The sequence below is a fragment of the Lactuca virosa genome, chromosome 2 (genome assembly GCF_052849685.1).
Source record: "Lactuca virosa cultivar CGN04683 chromosome 2, Lactuca_virosa_CGN04683_v6, whole genome shotgun sequence".
Classification (NCBI taxonomy): Eukaryota; Viridiplantae; Streptophyta; class Magnoliopsida; order Asterales; family Asteraceae; genus Lactuca; species Lactuca virosa.
The window spans coordinates 39,670,062-39,683,659 of NC_136427.1; positions in this window are offsets into that span (position 1 = coordinate 39,670,062).

The following is a 13,598-nucleotide window of genomic DNA, read 5'->3' on the forward strand; positions in this document are numbered from 1 at the left end:
CCCAAATATGGATAGTCACTACAGTTAAGTAGTAGTAGAATTCACATATCAATGTGAAATCTAAGTACACTATCCATTGATTCTAATTGTTTCCAAGTTTCTAGTAGGTTATAAATTAGCTTCTAGTTACTAAGTCTAGTATGTGTCGTGCCTATACGTGCAACTAAGTTTATTCAAATCTAGAACTAACTCGAATTTTGACGGTTGTCACATCGAGCCAATATTAAAAGTGGAACATCTTTTCCTCTCAACCATTCTTTCAATCACAACTCTTGTTACCAAAATCGTACCTATCACATTCACTTTCATCACATTCATCCAAACATCTTCTCCAAACTCATGAAAGGCAAAGACCTTGTCGATGTCGTACGTTTCTCCAATAACGATAGCCCCTGAACCTTAGTTTCTGAGGTTCTTGGGTGGTCGGAAGAATGTGATGAAAACCCATTTACGGACAGTGGTAATGAGTTTGAAAAGAGAAAGAAAACCAAGTACAGAAAATGAAGCAATTATGTCTTTGCATATATTTATTTCATTTATATTCTTTTCTATAATCTATTGTACATATAATTTATTAAAATTAGTGACTATTGTGTCATTTACCCAAAATATAATGATCCAAATGTTGTTATGAACAAAAACTTTATTTAATTCAATATATTATGATCTAAAATCATATGATTAAAAAAATAATATGATCAAAAATGATATAATCCAAAATTTAATTATCCAAAATGATATGATTCAAATTTTCATGACCCTAAAATAATATGATCCAAAATAGTATGATGGATGATATGGTTATGATTCGAAACTTATTATAATTAGTAAACATCAAAAACTCGACCGATATTTAATTCCAAAAAAAAAAAAAGTTGAAAAAGATCAAAAAGATACACAAAAAACTTCAAAGACATAGTCAAAACTTTAACAAATAAAAAATAATAATAATAAAAACCCAAAAATAAAATTGCAAAAACAAAAATGAAAAACTTAGTATATAGTTATCTAAAAACAAATTTAAAAAATAAAAAAAAATTAAAAAATTAAAACAAATCTTAATATATATATATATATATATATATATATATATATATATATATATATATATATATATATGCCTCTAAAAAAATATTAAAAACGAAAAAGAAAAAGAAAACACATTTAAATGATGTTCAGTGGATATTCGTAGCACGTAATTATTTCCTCGAGTACGTATTACGTTACACAGACATGCGTCGCATTCGAACGCATCACGAACTAGTAATTTTGTTTGACGTATGTGCCCTTGATGAAAAGATGGTGGAGAATTGTCCTCCCGACTCCTATCATTTTTTGCGTTCCTACAAGATTGAAACCCTATATATATATATATATATATATATATATATATATATATATATATATAATCGTTATGTGGGTTTGAACATATTCACATTACCAAACAACAAATTCTCTTTGTCATTCTCACGGTATAGTACTGTCCATACGTCAGCACGATAGATGTTTATCCACATATGAACCTATCTCTCTCTTTTTTTCCCTTTCTTAATCTATATATATATATATATATATATATATATATATATATATATATATATATATATATATATATATATATATATATATATATATATATATAGAGAGAGAGAGAGAGAGAGAGTTAGGTTCATATATATAAACTCTAAATATTGTGTGAATGTATGATTAATTCTGCTTCAATCACTGTCTAGGGGTAATGTCGAAATTTTACATACACATGTGTTAATAACTATTAAAATGATTTAATGAGATTTCATCAATCCTATTAATTTGGGGATAAGTTTGGTAGTGACCACTAATATCTTTTTATCATTACTTTCCTATAAATCGATGTCTCTCTAGCAACATCATCTCAATCATGGTAGTACCAGAAACTGCCTCACTTATTTTTCAAAATTTTCTTTGTTCAATGCTTAAGAACTATGAATAATACTATCAACTCTTTGGGTAATTTCAATTTTCTGATAGACATTGTTTAACATGCTCTTTCGGTAAAACGCTATTAAGTTGTTGAATGGTTTCCTCAAGTTTAATGGATGTGGTTCTTGATGTCGTTGTTTGAGATGAGGAAGACGACACCAAAAGTTATTTAAATCAAGTTCTCTTATTATCTCATCCCCACGCTACTATAATATCAGCTTCATCTAATTTTTTAAGGCATCCTTCAACAGTTATTTAGGTTGTGATTCACACGACGTTGATGATATCTCATCTGTCGCATTCATGCCCCCATCTTATCGATTATCGTAGTGATCTAATTATCGAATTTCTAGAACATTTTTGATGATTTGTCATACACAGGTATTTCGCCCTCTCCATCGCAAACACCAATTTTTAAATCAATTGGAGTCTTGGAACGATTATCTCATTCTATAAGGAATAAGTTATGTAAATATTTAGTTTGTTACTAATTTTATAAAGTCTCTCTGATTTTGGTATGTATTTTTTCCTCTTTAGTTTTAAATTCCAGTTGCTTTGGTTTGAAATAATTTACTTTTGCAAACTCGGGTCAGGTTGTGCTATTGTTAGTTTCATTTAATATTTAAAATTTTAGTTTGTTTACTTTTGATTCTTAAAGAATAAACAGTGCCTGTGGTGGTGGTTTGTGATAATTGCTTGTGTTGTTTGATCATGAATCAAAAGAAGAGAATGCTAATTTAGTCTCCAATAGTTTCTTATATTGTTTAACGGAAATAAAACTTGGTTGGTTTTTATATGTTTCAAGTCCTATATGCTATTTTTAATCAGATGTGAACAATAGTTGTTTTGGGAAGCTTAAGAGAATGCATTGTCATAAAACAAACATATATAGTTTACTAGAATGAGTGATATCCTATTAATTTCATTAAGTCCATTAAAAAAGAATGAGGAAGTGTTGTCTTGCTTACAAAATCGTCTGTGATATTCTCAATTTTTTGTAAAATCCACTTGATACTTCTCTATGACTTTTCAAAGAGATTTATAATATTTGGTATGATAGAATAAAGTAATGAATTGAATGGTTTGCTTTATTGGAATGAAAGATAAAATGTTTTTTTTTTGTGTGTGATAAAATGCAATTTATGATTCTTGAAAACATATGTTGAATGTTTTTTTTCCATTGAAATGTGAATTTTTACGGATGATGAAATCTTGATGGTGGCATTTTTATGCAGTTAGATGGCACAGGAAGATGGTGAAGCAGGTGGTAATCGATATCGATCAGAGAAAATGGAATGATAAAATTTTTACATATTATATTCTTCAATAATTCTTCAATAATACTTAAATTCATCAACAAATTTTCAATTGTATAAAAACCTTGTGGTGCTATAGATCTAGAACATTATATTCTTCAAGAATTCTTCAATTGTATAAAGAATGAAATATGTTAAACCATTCTTAACCATAAATTCTAAAAGAATATTTGACTTGTTGTTAAACTAAACCATATTCTTTAAGAATGAAATAACAATACATGAAAATCATATTATAATATAAACAAATATCATGTTGTAGTTGATTAAAAAGTGAGAATAAGAATAAAAATTGATTAATAACATCATATTATAATTGCAATGTAATTTACATTTTAAATTTACATTTCAAATTAACTTGTATTCTTTAAGAATGTTTAATTTAAAAAAAATGTTGAATGAACTCTTTTAATCATCGTGACCCTACGTTTTGTTAAAATAAATCGTATAATTATCCACAAATGATGGACATTTAAATTTTAAATATTAAGATAATTAAATATTTAATTCAAATCAAACAAAACTATGATATAAATAATGTATCTTTCTTTTTTAAATCCTGACTAATAGACTAAAATGTCTTTATAAGTGTTTACTTAAAAAAAAGTGATTATTTAATTCTCAATTATTTACTCTTATACCACTGAATCTTAAACCATAGATCGTTTCAATCGGACGCTCCACATTTGGTCATACATTCACACAATTTATATAATTCAAATTTAATCTTAACCCTTATATATATATATATATATATATATATATATATATATATATATATATATATATATATATATATATATATATATATATATATATATATATATATACGGCTAGGTTATTTTGTTTCTTACATCTATTGTCTGCCCATAAGCACGATTCTGGACCAATAGATGAATAAAATCAATGGTCATGATCTGAGGATCTACGATATTACAATAGGGTAACATGTACCATATAATCACACAAATTTCAGTAGAATGGTGTTTTGGTCAATTAACCTACATTAAAAAAGGAAATTTCCGGATTTTAAGGGTTAATTAATTTCCTTTTTTTAAATCTGAATTTTTTAAATTAATTCAAACTTAATTCTATTATAGTTTCTAATACTAACCGATTTTATTCTGTCAGAATGATAGAGAGTCAAACATAAACTACTAAATATATTTTCAATTTTATTCTTGCAGAATATGGTTCATTCAATATATTTTTTATAATTAACATGCTTAAAGAATTATACAACATATTATCAAGAATAACAATTTCTAAAGAATACAGATTTTATTTTTTAAGAATCACTAATTACATTAATTTGTAAAAAATAAGACTAAACAATTATTACATTCATTCTAAAAAAAATGATTAATAATGGTTTAAGAATTACATTTATTCTTAAAGATTAAAACTAAGAATGGCTAAAAAAATAAAAATAAAAACATCAAATTCTAACAAAAACACTAATCCATTCTGAATGAATCTTATTGTTAAGAAACACTTTATATATTCTGGCATAATACATTCTGTAAGAATACTCTCGTTCTCCATGTTTTCTTCTTTTTTCACATCAATGGCAGCCTCTTCAAAATCTATATCCACAAAGAAAACATAATCAACTTTAAAATATTAAAACTTTTAGTATATTCTAAAAGAACAAAACTATAAATTCTAATAGAATGTGTTAGACATTAAAGACTTTTAATTTATTCTAACAGAATGTAATACTTGAGTCACTTGATCAATTATTCCTCAAGTCACTTGATCCAAATAATCGACTTAATCTAAATACAATGATTCTAGAGCCTACATTGTAGCTAACACAGAGGACAATACATTGGAAAAAGATCACATTATTACAAGCAAGAATGTGGGAAATATGACTGTTCAAAGATCACAAAAATTTTCTGAACAAAGTAAAAGTGCTAAAAATGTAGCTGTAACGTCCAATGTTCGAAGGACTATAACTCAGCCAATATGAATCCAATTAAAATGACTTCAGAACCTAACTTGTAGCTAACACAAAGGAGAACACGTAGAAAAAAAAAATTCAAATCATTCCAAGCTAGTATGAGAGAGATATGATATTTCAAATATTAAAAAAAAAATTGGCTAAAATATTTGATTCCAGCATTTTAGCAAACAATTGGCGGACAAAATCAGATCCTCAAATCTTTATACTCCATTTGATGAACGTAGCTCTCTCTCTCTCTCTCTATATATATATATATATATATATATATATATATATATATATATATATATATATATATATATATATATTTGATTCCAACATTTTAGCTAATTTATGATTGGTGCATTTAGGATTACAATAGTTGTTAGAAACATTTGAACGTAGCTCTCTCTCTCTCTCTCTCTCTCTCTCTCTCTCTCTCTCTATATATATATATATATATATATATATATATATATATATATATATATATATATATATATATATATATATATAGGGAAATCTGCTAAAAAGTCATTATATTTAGGCCTCATAATCGATTTAGTCATTATCTTTTTTTAGTCAATTAAGTCCCAAAAACATCAATTATATTATTTTTACCCTTTTTACTGGTAAACAGTGTAACACTAGTGTTCCAGGTATTTTTAATTTGTTGTTTGTTACTTTAAAAAGTTTGCAAAATGGTCCCTACGCAGGGTGTACGAGATGGGTACGTCGGGCGTAGGCAGTTAACTAATTGATCGCAGATTTCTCGAGTACGTTAGGCGTACGCATGCGGAGGGAAAACCCTAATTTCCAGGGTTTGGACCATATTTAAAGAATGTTATGACCTTAGACCCTCCTTTACCTTCAGCCTCCATCTTCTAAACGACCCCCCTTGCAAACCATAACCTCCCTTGGTGAGATTTACAGCTTTTTGAATGTTGTGTGTCCATTCTTAAAGGAAGGAGATATTTGGAGTGCTCTTGGAAGCTCCAAAATGTTTGTGGATCTACGATTAATACACCTCTAGTAACGTCCAGAAGGTATAAAGCTCAAGACTTGATGCATATTTCTTCATATCTAGCTATATTGTAAGATTTGTTCACTATTGGCCCCATAGCCTAGGATCTTAGGAGTTAGAGCAACTCCATACCTAATGAGTAGTATTTCCTTTCATTTAAGAGCATTGTGGTTCATAAAAATAGGATCTTGATCTTTCCTAATCATGCATGATTGATCAAGTAAGCCTTTTGGTCATGAATAAGACTTAGTGTTGGATTTTGGACCCCTTTTAGCCATACAAAGGCATAAAGGTTACAACTTTATGGTTTTAGACATTTGTTAAGGTTAGATCTGAAGTTTGGATGTTAATTTTTATTGTATTATGACCTAGGTTGAGAGTTTGGCCTTCAGGGGTTTACGTTGGGCATAACCTCGTGTATGTTGAGCGTACGAGGCTGAGATCCCATGACCCTTCCGAGATCGATTTGTACGTTGGGCGTAACAAGGAGTACGTCGGGCGTACTCTTAGACAACCGTTTTGGCTATTTTTAGGCCTGGGGTCTTTAGGAGTTTTGGGTTTTGGCTGGTTGGGTCACAAGTAGAAGGGCAAAATGATCATTTGCCCTTGGTAAGATAAAAATATGATTTAGACCTTTATTTGTGGGTTAAAACCTGATTATTAATTAGGGTTGTTATTTGGTTATGATTATTGTGAGGAGCAGTGTTAGCAGCAGCTCAAGTGTGCGGTTCAAAAAATCTTTAGTTCGAGGAGAGTCTTCTCATTGTGCTTGTGGGTTGAAGGCACTAATGTCATCCCACGAGTATAAGATGGGTTGGAAGAAACCCAGGGCTAGGCCCATATTTATGTATTGGGTTGGAATATACCCCAGGGCTAGGCCCAATTGTATGTCTGGTATGTGGTACTTTAGGGAACTCACTAGGCCTTGTGCTTACAGTTTTATTTATACGGTTTCAGGTACTTCCGGTTCGAAAGAGAGGGTCCTGTGTGATGGCACCGCATCATCACCCTCATGATTTTCCGTATTTTATGATCTATTTTACTCCGATATAGTTTGTATTTTGGATGATTTCGAGACATGTGATGTTTGGTTTGATGAATTTAAAAATGAAATTTTTACTTATGGATTTTGGGTCATTACAAGTTTGTATTAGAGCCTTGGTTTGAGGGATTCGGACACACTTTCGGGTGTGTCAGAACTCAAATTAAGGAAATGATAAAATTTTCTGAAGAATTTTCACCAGGTTAATGGGGAGGGGTGTGATGCATGCAATCAGTCGAGCTCAAGTAAGTGATTCCCAAAATACCCATATCTATGTCTTGTGACTAGTATGCCTGATATATGAATTGGATGCTAGAATAGGGCTAAGGATACCCCCCCCCCAGGAATTATATGATAGCATTGTCTGATTTGTGTGATGCCTTATAACCTAAGGGATTTAGATGTCATGTATTACTTGGGATTGATATCAACTTAGTTAATTGCTAACTGTATGCTTTTATAGTTGTTTACGATTAGGATCATATATCCCTAGAATGATTGATTTAGCCTCATTTCTTGTTCCTTTTTTGGTTGTGGACTTAGGGTAGAATCATCATTTGACCATCTATGTGATCCCATTTTGTGTATAACTTGCATGCATAAGGCAACTGACAATGTTGATTGAAATTCTTTATATGGTAGACACGGTCAGAGTGAGAATTCCTAGGAGAGCCTAGGTAATGCCATAGTAGATTTTGTATGTTGTATAGCATATGATTGGTATATAGAATTAGTGTGGTGACTTAGAGGAATCAGGACGACTCTTGAGGAGGGTACATATAGGCGTGGAAGGTAGTATTGGGCCCGTACTACTGGAAGCACATGATCTATACTCGAGACAAGGACCGAACTAGGGATTCTAAGGAGACCTGTATAGTGAGAGGTCCCTCGAGTTTTATCTTGATTGTTTATATATTTTTGTTTCAGTTTGAGTATGGTGGTGATCACTCGAGGAAAAGGTTTTGGCTCTGGTTCTAGTTCTGGTTCTGGTTCGGGCACAAAACCAATTGATGAGAGGTTACATGAGTTCATTGTGGCTGAGGTCACTCGTGGTATCATGGATGCTACTCCTGTGATGTTTTGTGCCATTAAGGAGGGGATTATGGAACTTATGGATGAACGGCTCACGGCCTTTCGAGCCGAGATTGCTTCGGATCAGTTAGGAGCACGAACGCCCTCATTTCGAGAGTTCAAGGCTTGTGGATCTCCATAGTTCTTCTGGGATAAGGAACCCATCGCTAGCCAATGTTGGATCGCTAACATGGAGAATGCTTAGCGGACGAGTTTTTACCCTAACGGGGAAAAGGTAGGGTTTGCATCTTACATGCTGAGGGACCGGGCACGTAATTAGTGGGATGAGGTTGGACGAGTTGTGGGAACTACGGAGGTGGAAATCATGACTTAGGAGGAGTTTGTTACGAGGTTCCAGAAGGAGTTTTCACTGGCGATCGAAGTACAACAGCTGGCGAAGGAGTTTCAGGACCTTCGCCCGACTAGTGAGACTGTGGCGGAGATCACCGCCAAGTTTTGGGAGAGGGCTCTTTTGGTTTTGCAGTATGCTGTGGATGAGGAGATGAAGAAGATAATATATCATGACATGTTGAAGGATGACATCAGGGAATTTTTGAGCTTTTTATGATGCAAGACTCTTAATGATATGATTGAGAGGGTCCGCGAACGGGAAATTGAGCTGGAGCTTCGGACGAAGCGCAAGCCGGAGCAGGTGTAAACAGCAGTGGGCTAGGCTAAGAGGCCCAAGACTTTAGATTCACATAGTAGGGGTCATCAGGGCGGAGCAGTTACATGAAGTGCGGAAAGCATAACAGTGGGGCATGTCGATTAGTGGGTTCAGGTTGTTTCAGATGTAGACAACGGGTCATATGGCTAGGGACTGCCCTCGGGGTGCTCTAATTTGCTTTCATTGCAATCAAACTGGCGATCAAACGACCGATTGTCTGAGATTGTCAGGAGGGGCAGTGGCAGCGCGTGTACCAGCCACATTGAGGAATAATGATGGTGCCAGGGAAAGGCAGAGACACTTGTGGTGAAGAGTAGGCATTCCAGATGACTACCGATGAGGTTCGTGTGGCACCGGATGTGGTTACTGGTACGTGATTTTATCTTATCTCTTATTTCTTTCCTTATTTATGCTTATAGTGTATCTGATCTTGTGTATACACTTTCTTAGTCAATGGTATGACTGCTCATATTCTGTTGGATTCTGGTGCTACCCGATCCTTTGCATCTCTTGGGCTTAGCAAGATGTTTAGTGATGCTCCTGAGATTCTGGATTATCTGTTGGAGGTCAAGATTGTTGATGATCATTATGTGAGTGCTTCGATGGTTCATCGTGGGTGTGTCCTAAACCTGCTCATCGAGAAGTACTCTATTGATTTGGTGCCTTCCTCTTTGAGGGTTGAAGGTTATTATGGGGATGCATTGGTTGGGTCCCAATGGGACCATGACTGACTGTGAGCACCAACTAGTGATAGTTCAAACCCCAAGTGGGGAAGAAATGGTTATTCCTGGCGAGGGAGCTTCAAATGCGCCGACTCTCTGTTCAGTTGTGAGGGCCAAAAGATATCTTCAGCAGGGTTGTTCTGGGTTTCTGGCTTATGTAGCGGATACTCAGGTTGGGGGCACGATTAAGTTGAGTGAGATTACTATTGTTCATGATTTCCCCGATGTGTTTCCTGATGATTTTCCAGGAGTGCCTCCCGAGAGGCAGGTCGAGTTCCGGATTGATTTAGTTTCTGTCGAGACCCCAATAGCCAAGGAATCGTATTGCTTGGCTCCACCGGATATGCAGGAGTTGTCTACGCCGCTTTAGGACGTGCTATACAAGAGATTTATTCGGCCGAGTAGCTCACCTTGGGGAGCACCAATCCTGTTTGTAAAAAATAAGAACGGCTTATACAGGATGCGCATTAACTATCGGGAGTGGAATAAGCTAACTGTGAAGAACCGTTACCCACTTCCAATGATCAACGACTTATTCGACCAACTTCAGGGTGCATCTTGGTTTTCTAAGATTGATTTGCGATCAGGTTACCATCAGATGAGGGTCAGAGACGATGATGTTTAGAAGAAGACCTTCATGACTCGTTATGGTCATTACGAGTTCGTGGTGATGCCATTTGGGCTCAGCAACGCGCCAACAGCGTTCATGGATCTCATGAATTGGGTATGCAGTCTGTTGTTGAATCGGTCAGTGATTGTGTTTATTAAGGATATTCTGGTATACTCCAAAACCAAGGAGCAGCATGAGGATCATTTGCAGGAGGTATTAGAGACTTTGAGGAGGGAGAGGCTTTATGCCAAATTCTCCAAATGGGATTTTTAGCTAAGCGAGGTACAGTTCTTGGGGCATCATCAACCAGGAGGGTATATTGGTCGATCCAACCAAGATCGAGGCCATGCTGCAATGGGAGGTTCCGAGAATCCCATCTGAGATTTGGAGTTTCCTAGGTCTAGCGGGATATTATCGGATATTTATCCATGATTTCTCCAAGATTGTTGTACTATTGACCAACTTGACAAAGAAAAATGTTACTTTCTGATAGGGGCCCGATCAACAGTCAGCTTTTGAGACGCTGAGACAGAGATTACTTGAGGCCCCAATTCTTTCGCTTCCTGAAGGCATGGATGATTTTGTGGTTTATTATGATGCATCTAACTCTGGTTTGGGAGCTATCCTCATGCAGAGGGGACATGTGATTGCTTACGCTTCGAGGTAGCTGGAGCCTCATGAGGTGGATTACCCTACACATGATTTGGAGTTAGGGGATGTGAGTTTTGCCCTTAAGATTTGGAGACACTATCTGTATGGGGTTAGATGTACTATCTAAACCGACCACAAGAGCTTTAGGTATCTGATGGATCAATCGAATTTGAATATGCGGTAACAGAGATGGTTGGATGTGGTAAACGATTATGATTGTGAGATCCTGTACCATCCTGGGAAGGCCAATGTAGTGGTCGATGCATGTGTCAAAAGGTAGTGAGTACACCTATAAGGAATATATGTCTGAGGATGGTTATCATTTCCCCTTTGTTCGATTTAATAAAAAAGGCTCAAGTGGGGGGTTTGAAAAAGGAGAATTGAAAGGTAGAGTGGGTCAGGGGAAAATTTCTTTATTCGTCAGAGATAGTCGAGTTTTGTTGACTCGGTGCAGTAGAGTTTGGGTTTTGACTACTGGTGGGGTAAGGCAGACATTTCTATAAGAGACTCATAAGTAAAAGTTTTCGATCCATCTAGGGGCCACAAATATGTATAAGGATGTGAAGTTGAGTTATTCGTGGCCCTGTATTACGAGATAAGTAGCGTGGTTTGTGGAGCGGTGCTTGACTTGCCGAAAAGTCAAGGCCGGACATCAGTGACCCCATGACAAGATGCAGCCGTTACCCTTTCCCATGTGGAAATGGGAAGAGATCACCATGGATTTTATTAGAAAGCTGCCAAGGACGGCATGTGGAGTTGATTCTATTTAGGTCATTGTTGATAGATTGACCAAGAGCGCGCATTTCATTCCGATTGCTGACAGTATATCCGTGGAAAAGTTGGCTGACATTTACATTCGGGAGGTGGTGGTTCGACACGGGTTGCCCGTATCGGTGGTTTAAGATAGAGATGTTCGTTTCACCTCCAGGATTTGGAGGAAGTTTCACGAGGATTTGGGTACTCATCTGCATTTCAATACAACATACCACCCCATACTTGTGAACAGAGTGAGCGTACGATCCAGACGCTTGAAGATATGCTCCGGGCGTGCGTGTTAGAATTTGGAGGGAGGTGGGATAAATACCTTCCACTGGTCGCGTTCTCTTATAACAATAGTTATCATGTCAGTATTGACCGACCACCCTTTGAGATGTTGTATGGGAGGAGGTTAGGACCCCAGTTTATTGGGGTCAGGTCGGGCGTCGGGTCATGGCGAGTACTGAAGTGGTGCTCAAGACGACAGAGATGATACAACAGGTTCGAGATATACTGCAAGTCGTGCAAAGCCGACATAAGAGTTATGGATATCATCGGCGTTCGGAGCACGAGTTTCAAGTAGGGGGCTTGATGCTTCTAAAGGTGTCACCTTGGAAAACTGTCATCTAGTTTCGGAAGCGGGGCAAGCTGGGCCCCTGATTTATTAGTCCATTTAGGATTTCCGCCCAGGTGGGAAAGGTTGCATACCGGTTGGATTTGCCTGATGAGCTCAGTCAGATCCACAACACTTTCCCCGTCTCGCAGTTGCGGAAGTGTGTAGCCGATGATTCGGCGATGATTTCTTTGGATGATATTCAGGTTGATGAGGCCTGAATTTTGTGGAGAGGACGATTGTGATGATCGAAAGAAAGATCAAGACTTTGCGTAATAAGGTAATGAACCTGGTGAAGGTGCAATGACAACACCGGGAGGGATCGGAGTAGACATGGGAGCCAGAGGATGAGATGATGGAGCACTAACCAGACTTGTTTTTAGTGGCAAACTTCAAGGACGAAGTCTGATTCAAGTGGGGGAGATTTGTAACACCATTTTTCCATATATTTTCATTTGTGGTTTGTTTCTTTAAAATTTTTTCAAAATGGTCCCTAAGATGGGCTTACAAGATGGGTACGCCAGGCGTAGGCAATTAAATGATTGATCGTGGATTTCTCGAGTATGTTAGGCGTATGCATGTGTATGCTGGGCATAATCATGCAGAAGGAAAACCCTAATTTTTAGGATTTTGACACTATTTAAAGAACATCATGACCTTAGACCCTCCCTTACCTTCAGCCTCCATCTTTTAAACGACCATCCTTTCAAACCCTAACCTCCCTTGGTTTGATTTGGATCTTTTTGAGTGTTGTGTGTCCATTCTTGAAGGAAGGAGAAATTTGGAGTGCTCTTGGAAGCTCCAAAACATTAGTGGATCTGGGATTAGCACACCTCTAGCAACCTACAGAAGTTATAAAGCTCTAGACTTGATGCATATTTCTTCTGATCTAGCTATATATTAAGATTTGTTCATTATTGGTCCCATAGCCTTGGATCTTGGGAGTTTGAGCAACTCCAGGCCTAATGAGTAGTGTTTCCTTTCATTTAAGAGCATATTGGTTTATAAAAATGGGATCTTGATCTCTCCTAATCATGCATGATTGATCAAGTAAGCTTTTTGGTCATGAATAAGACATACCGTTGGATTTTGAATCCCTTATACCCATGCAAAGGCATAAAGTTTACAACTTTATCGTTTTGGACTTTTTTAGGGTTAGATGTAAAGTTTGGATGTTAAAACTTATTGTATTAAGACCTAGGTTGAGAGTTTGGAC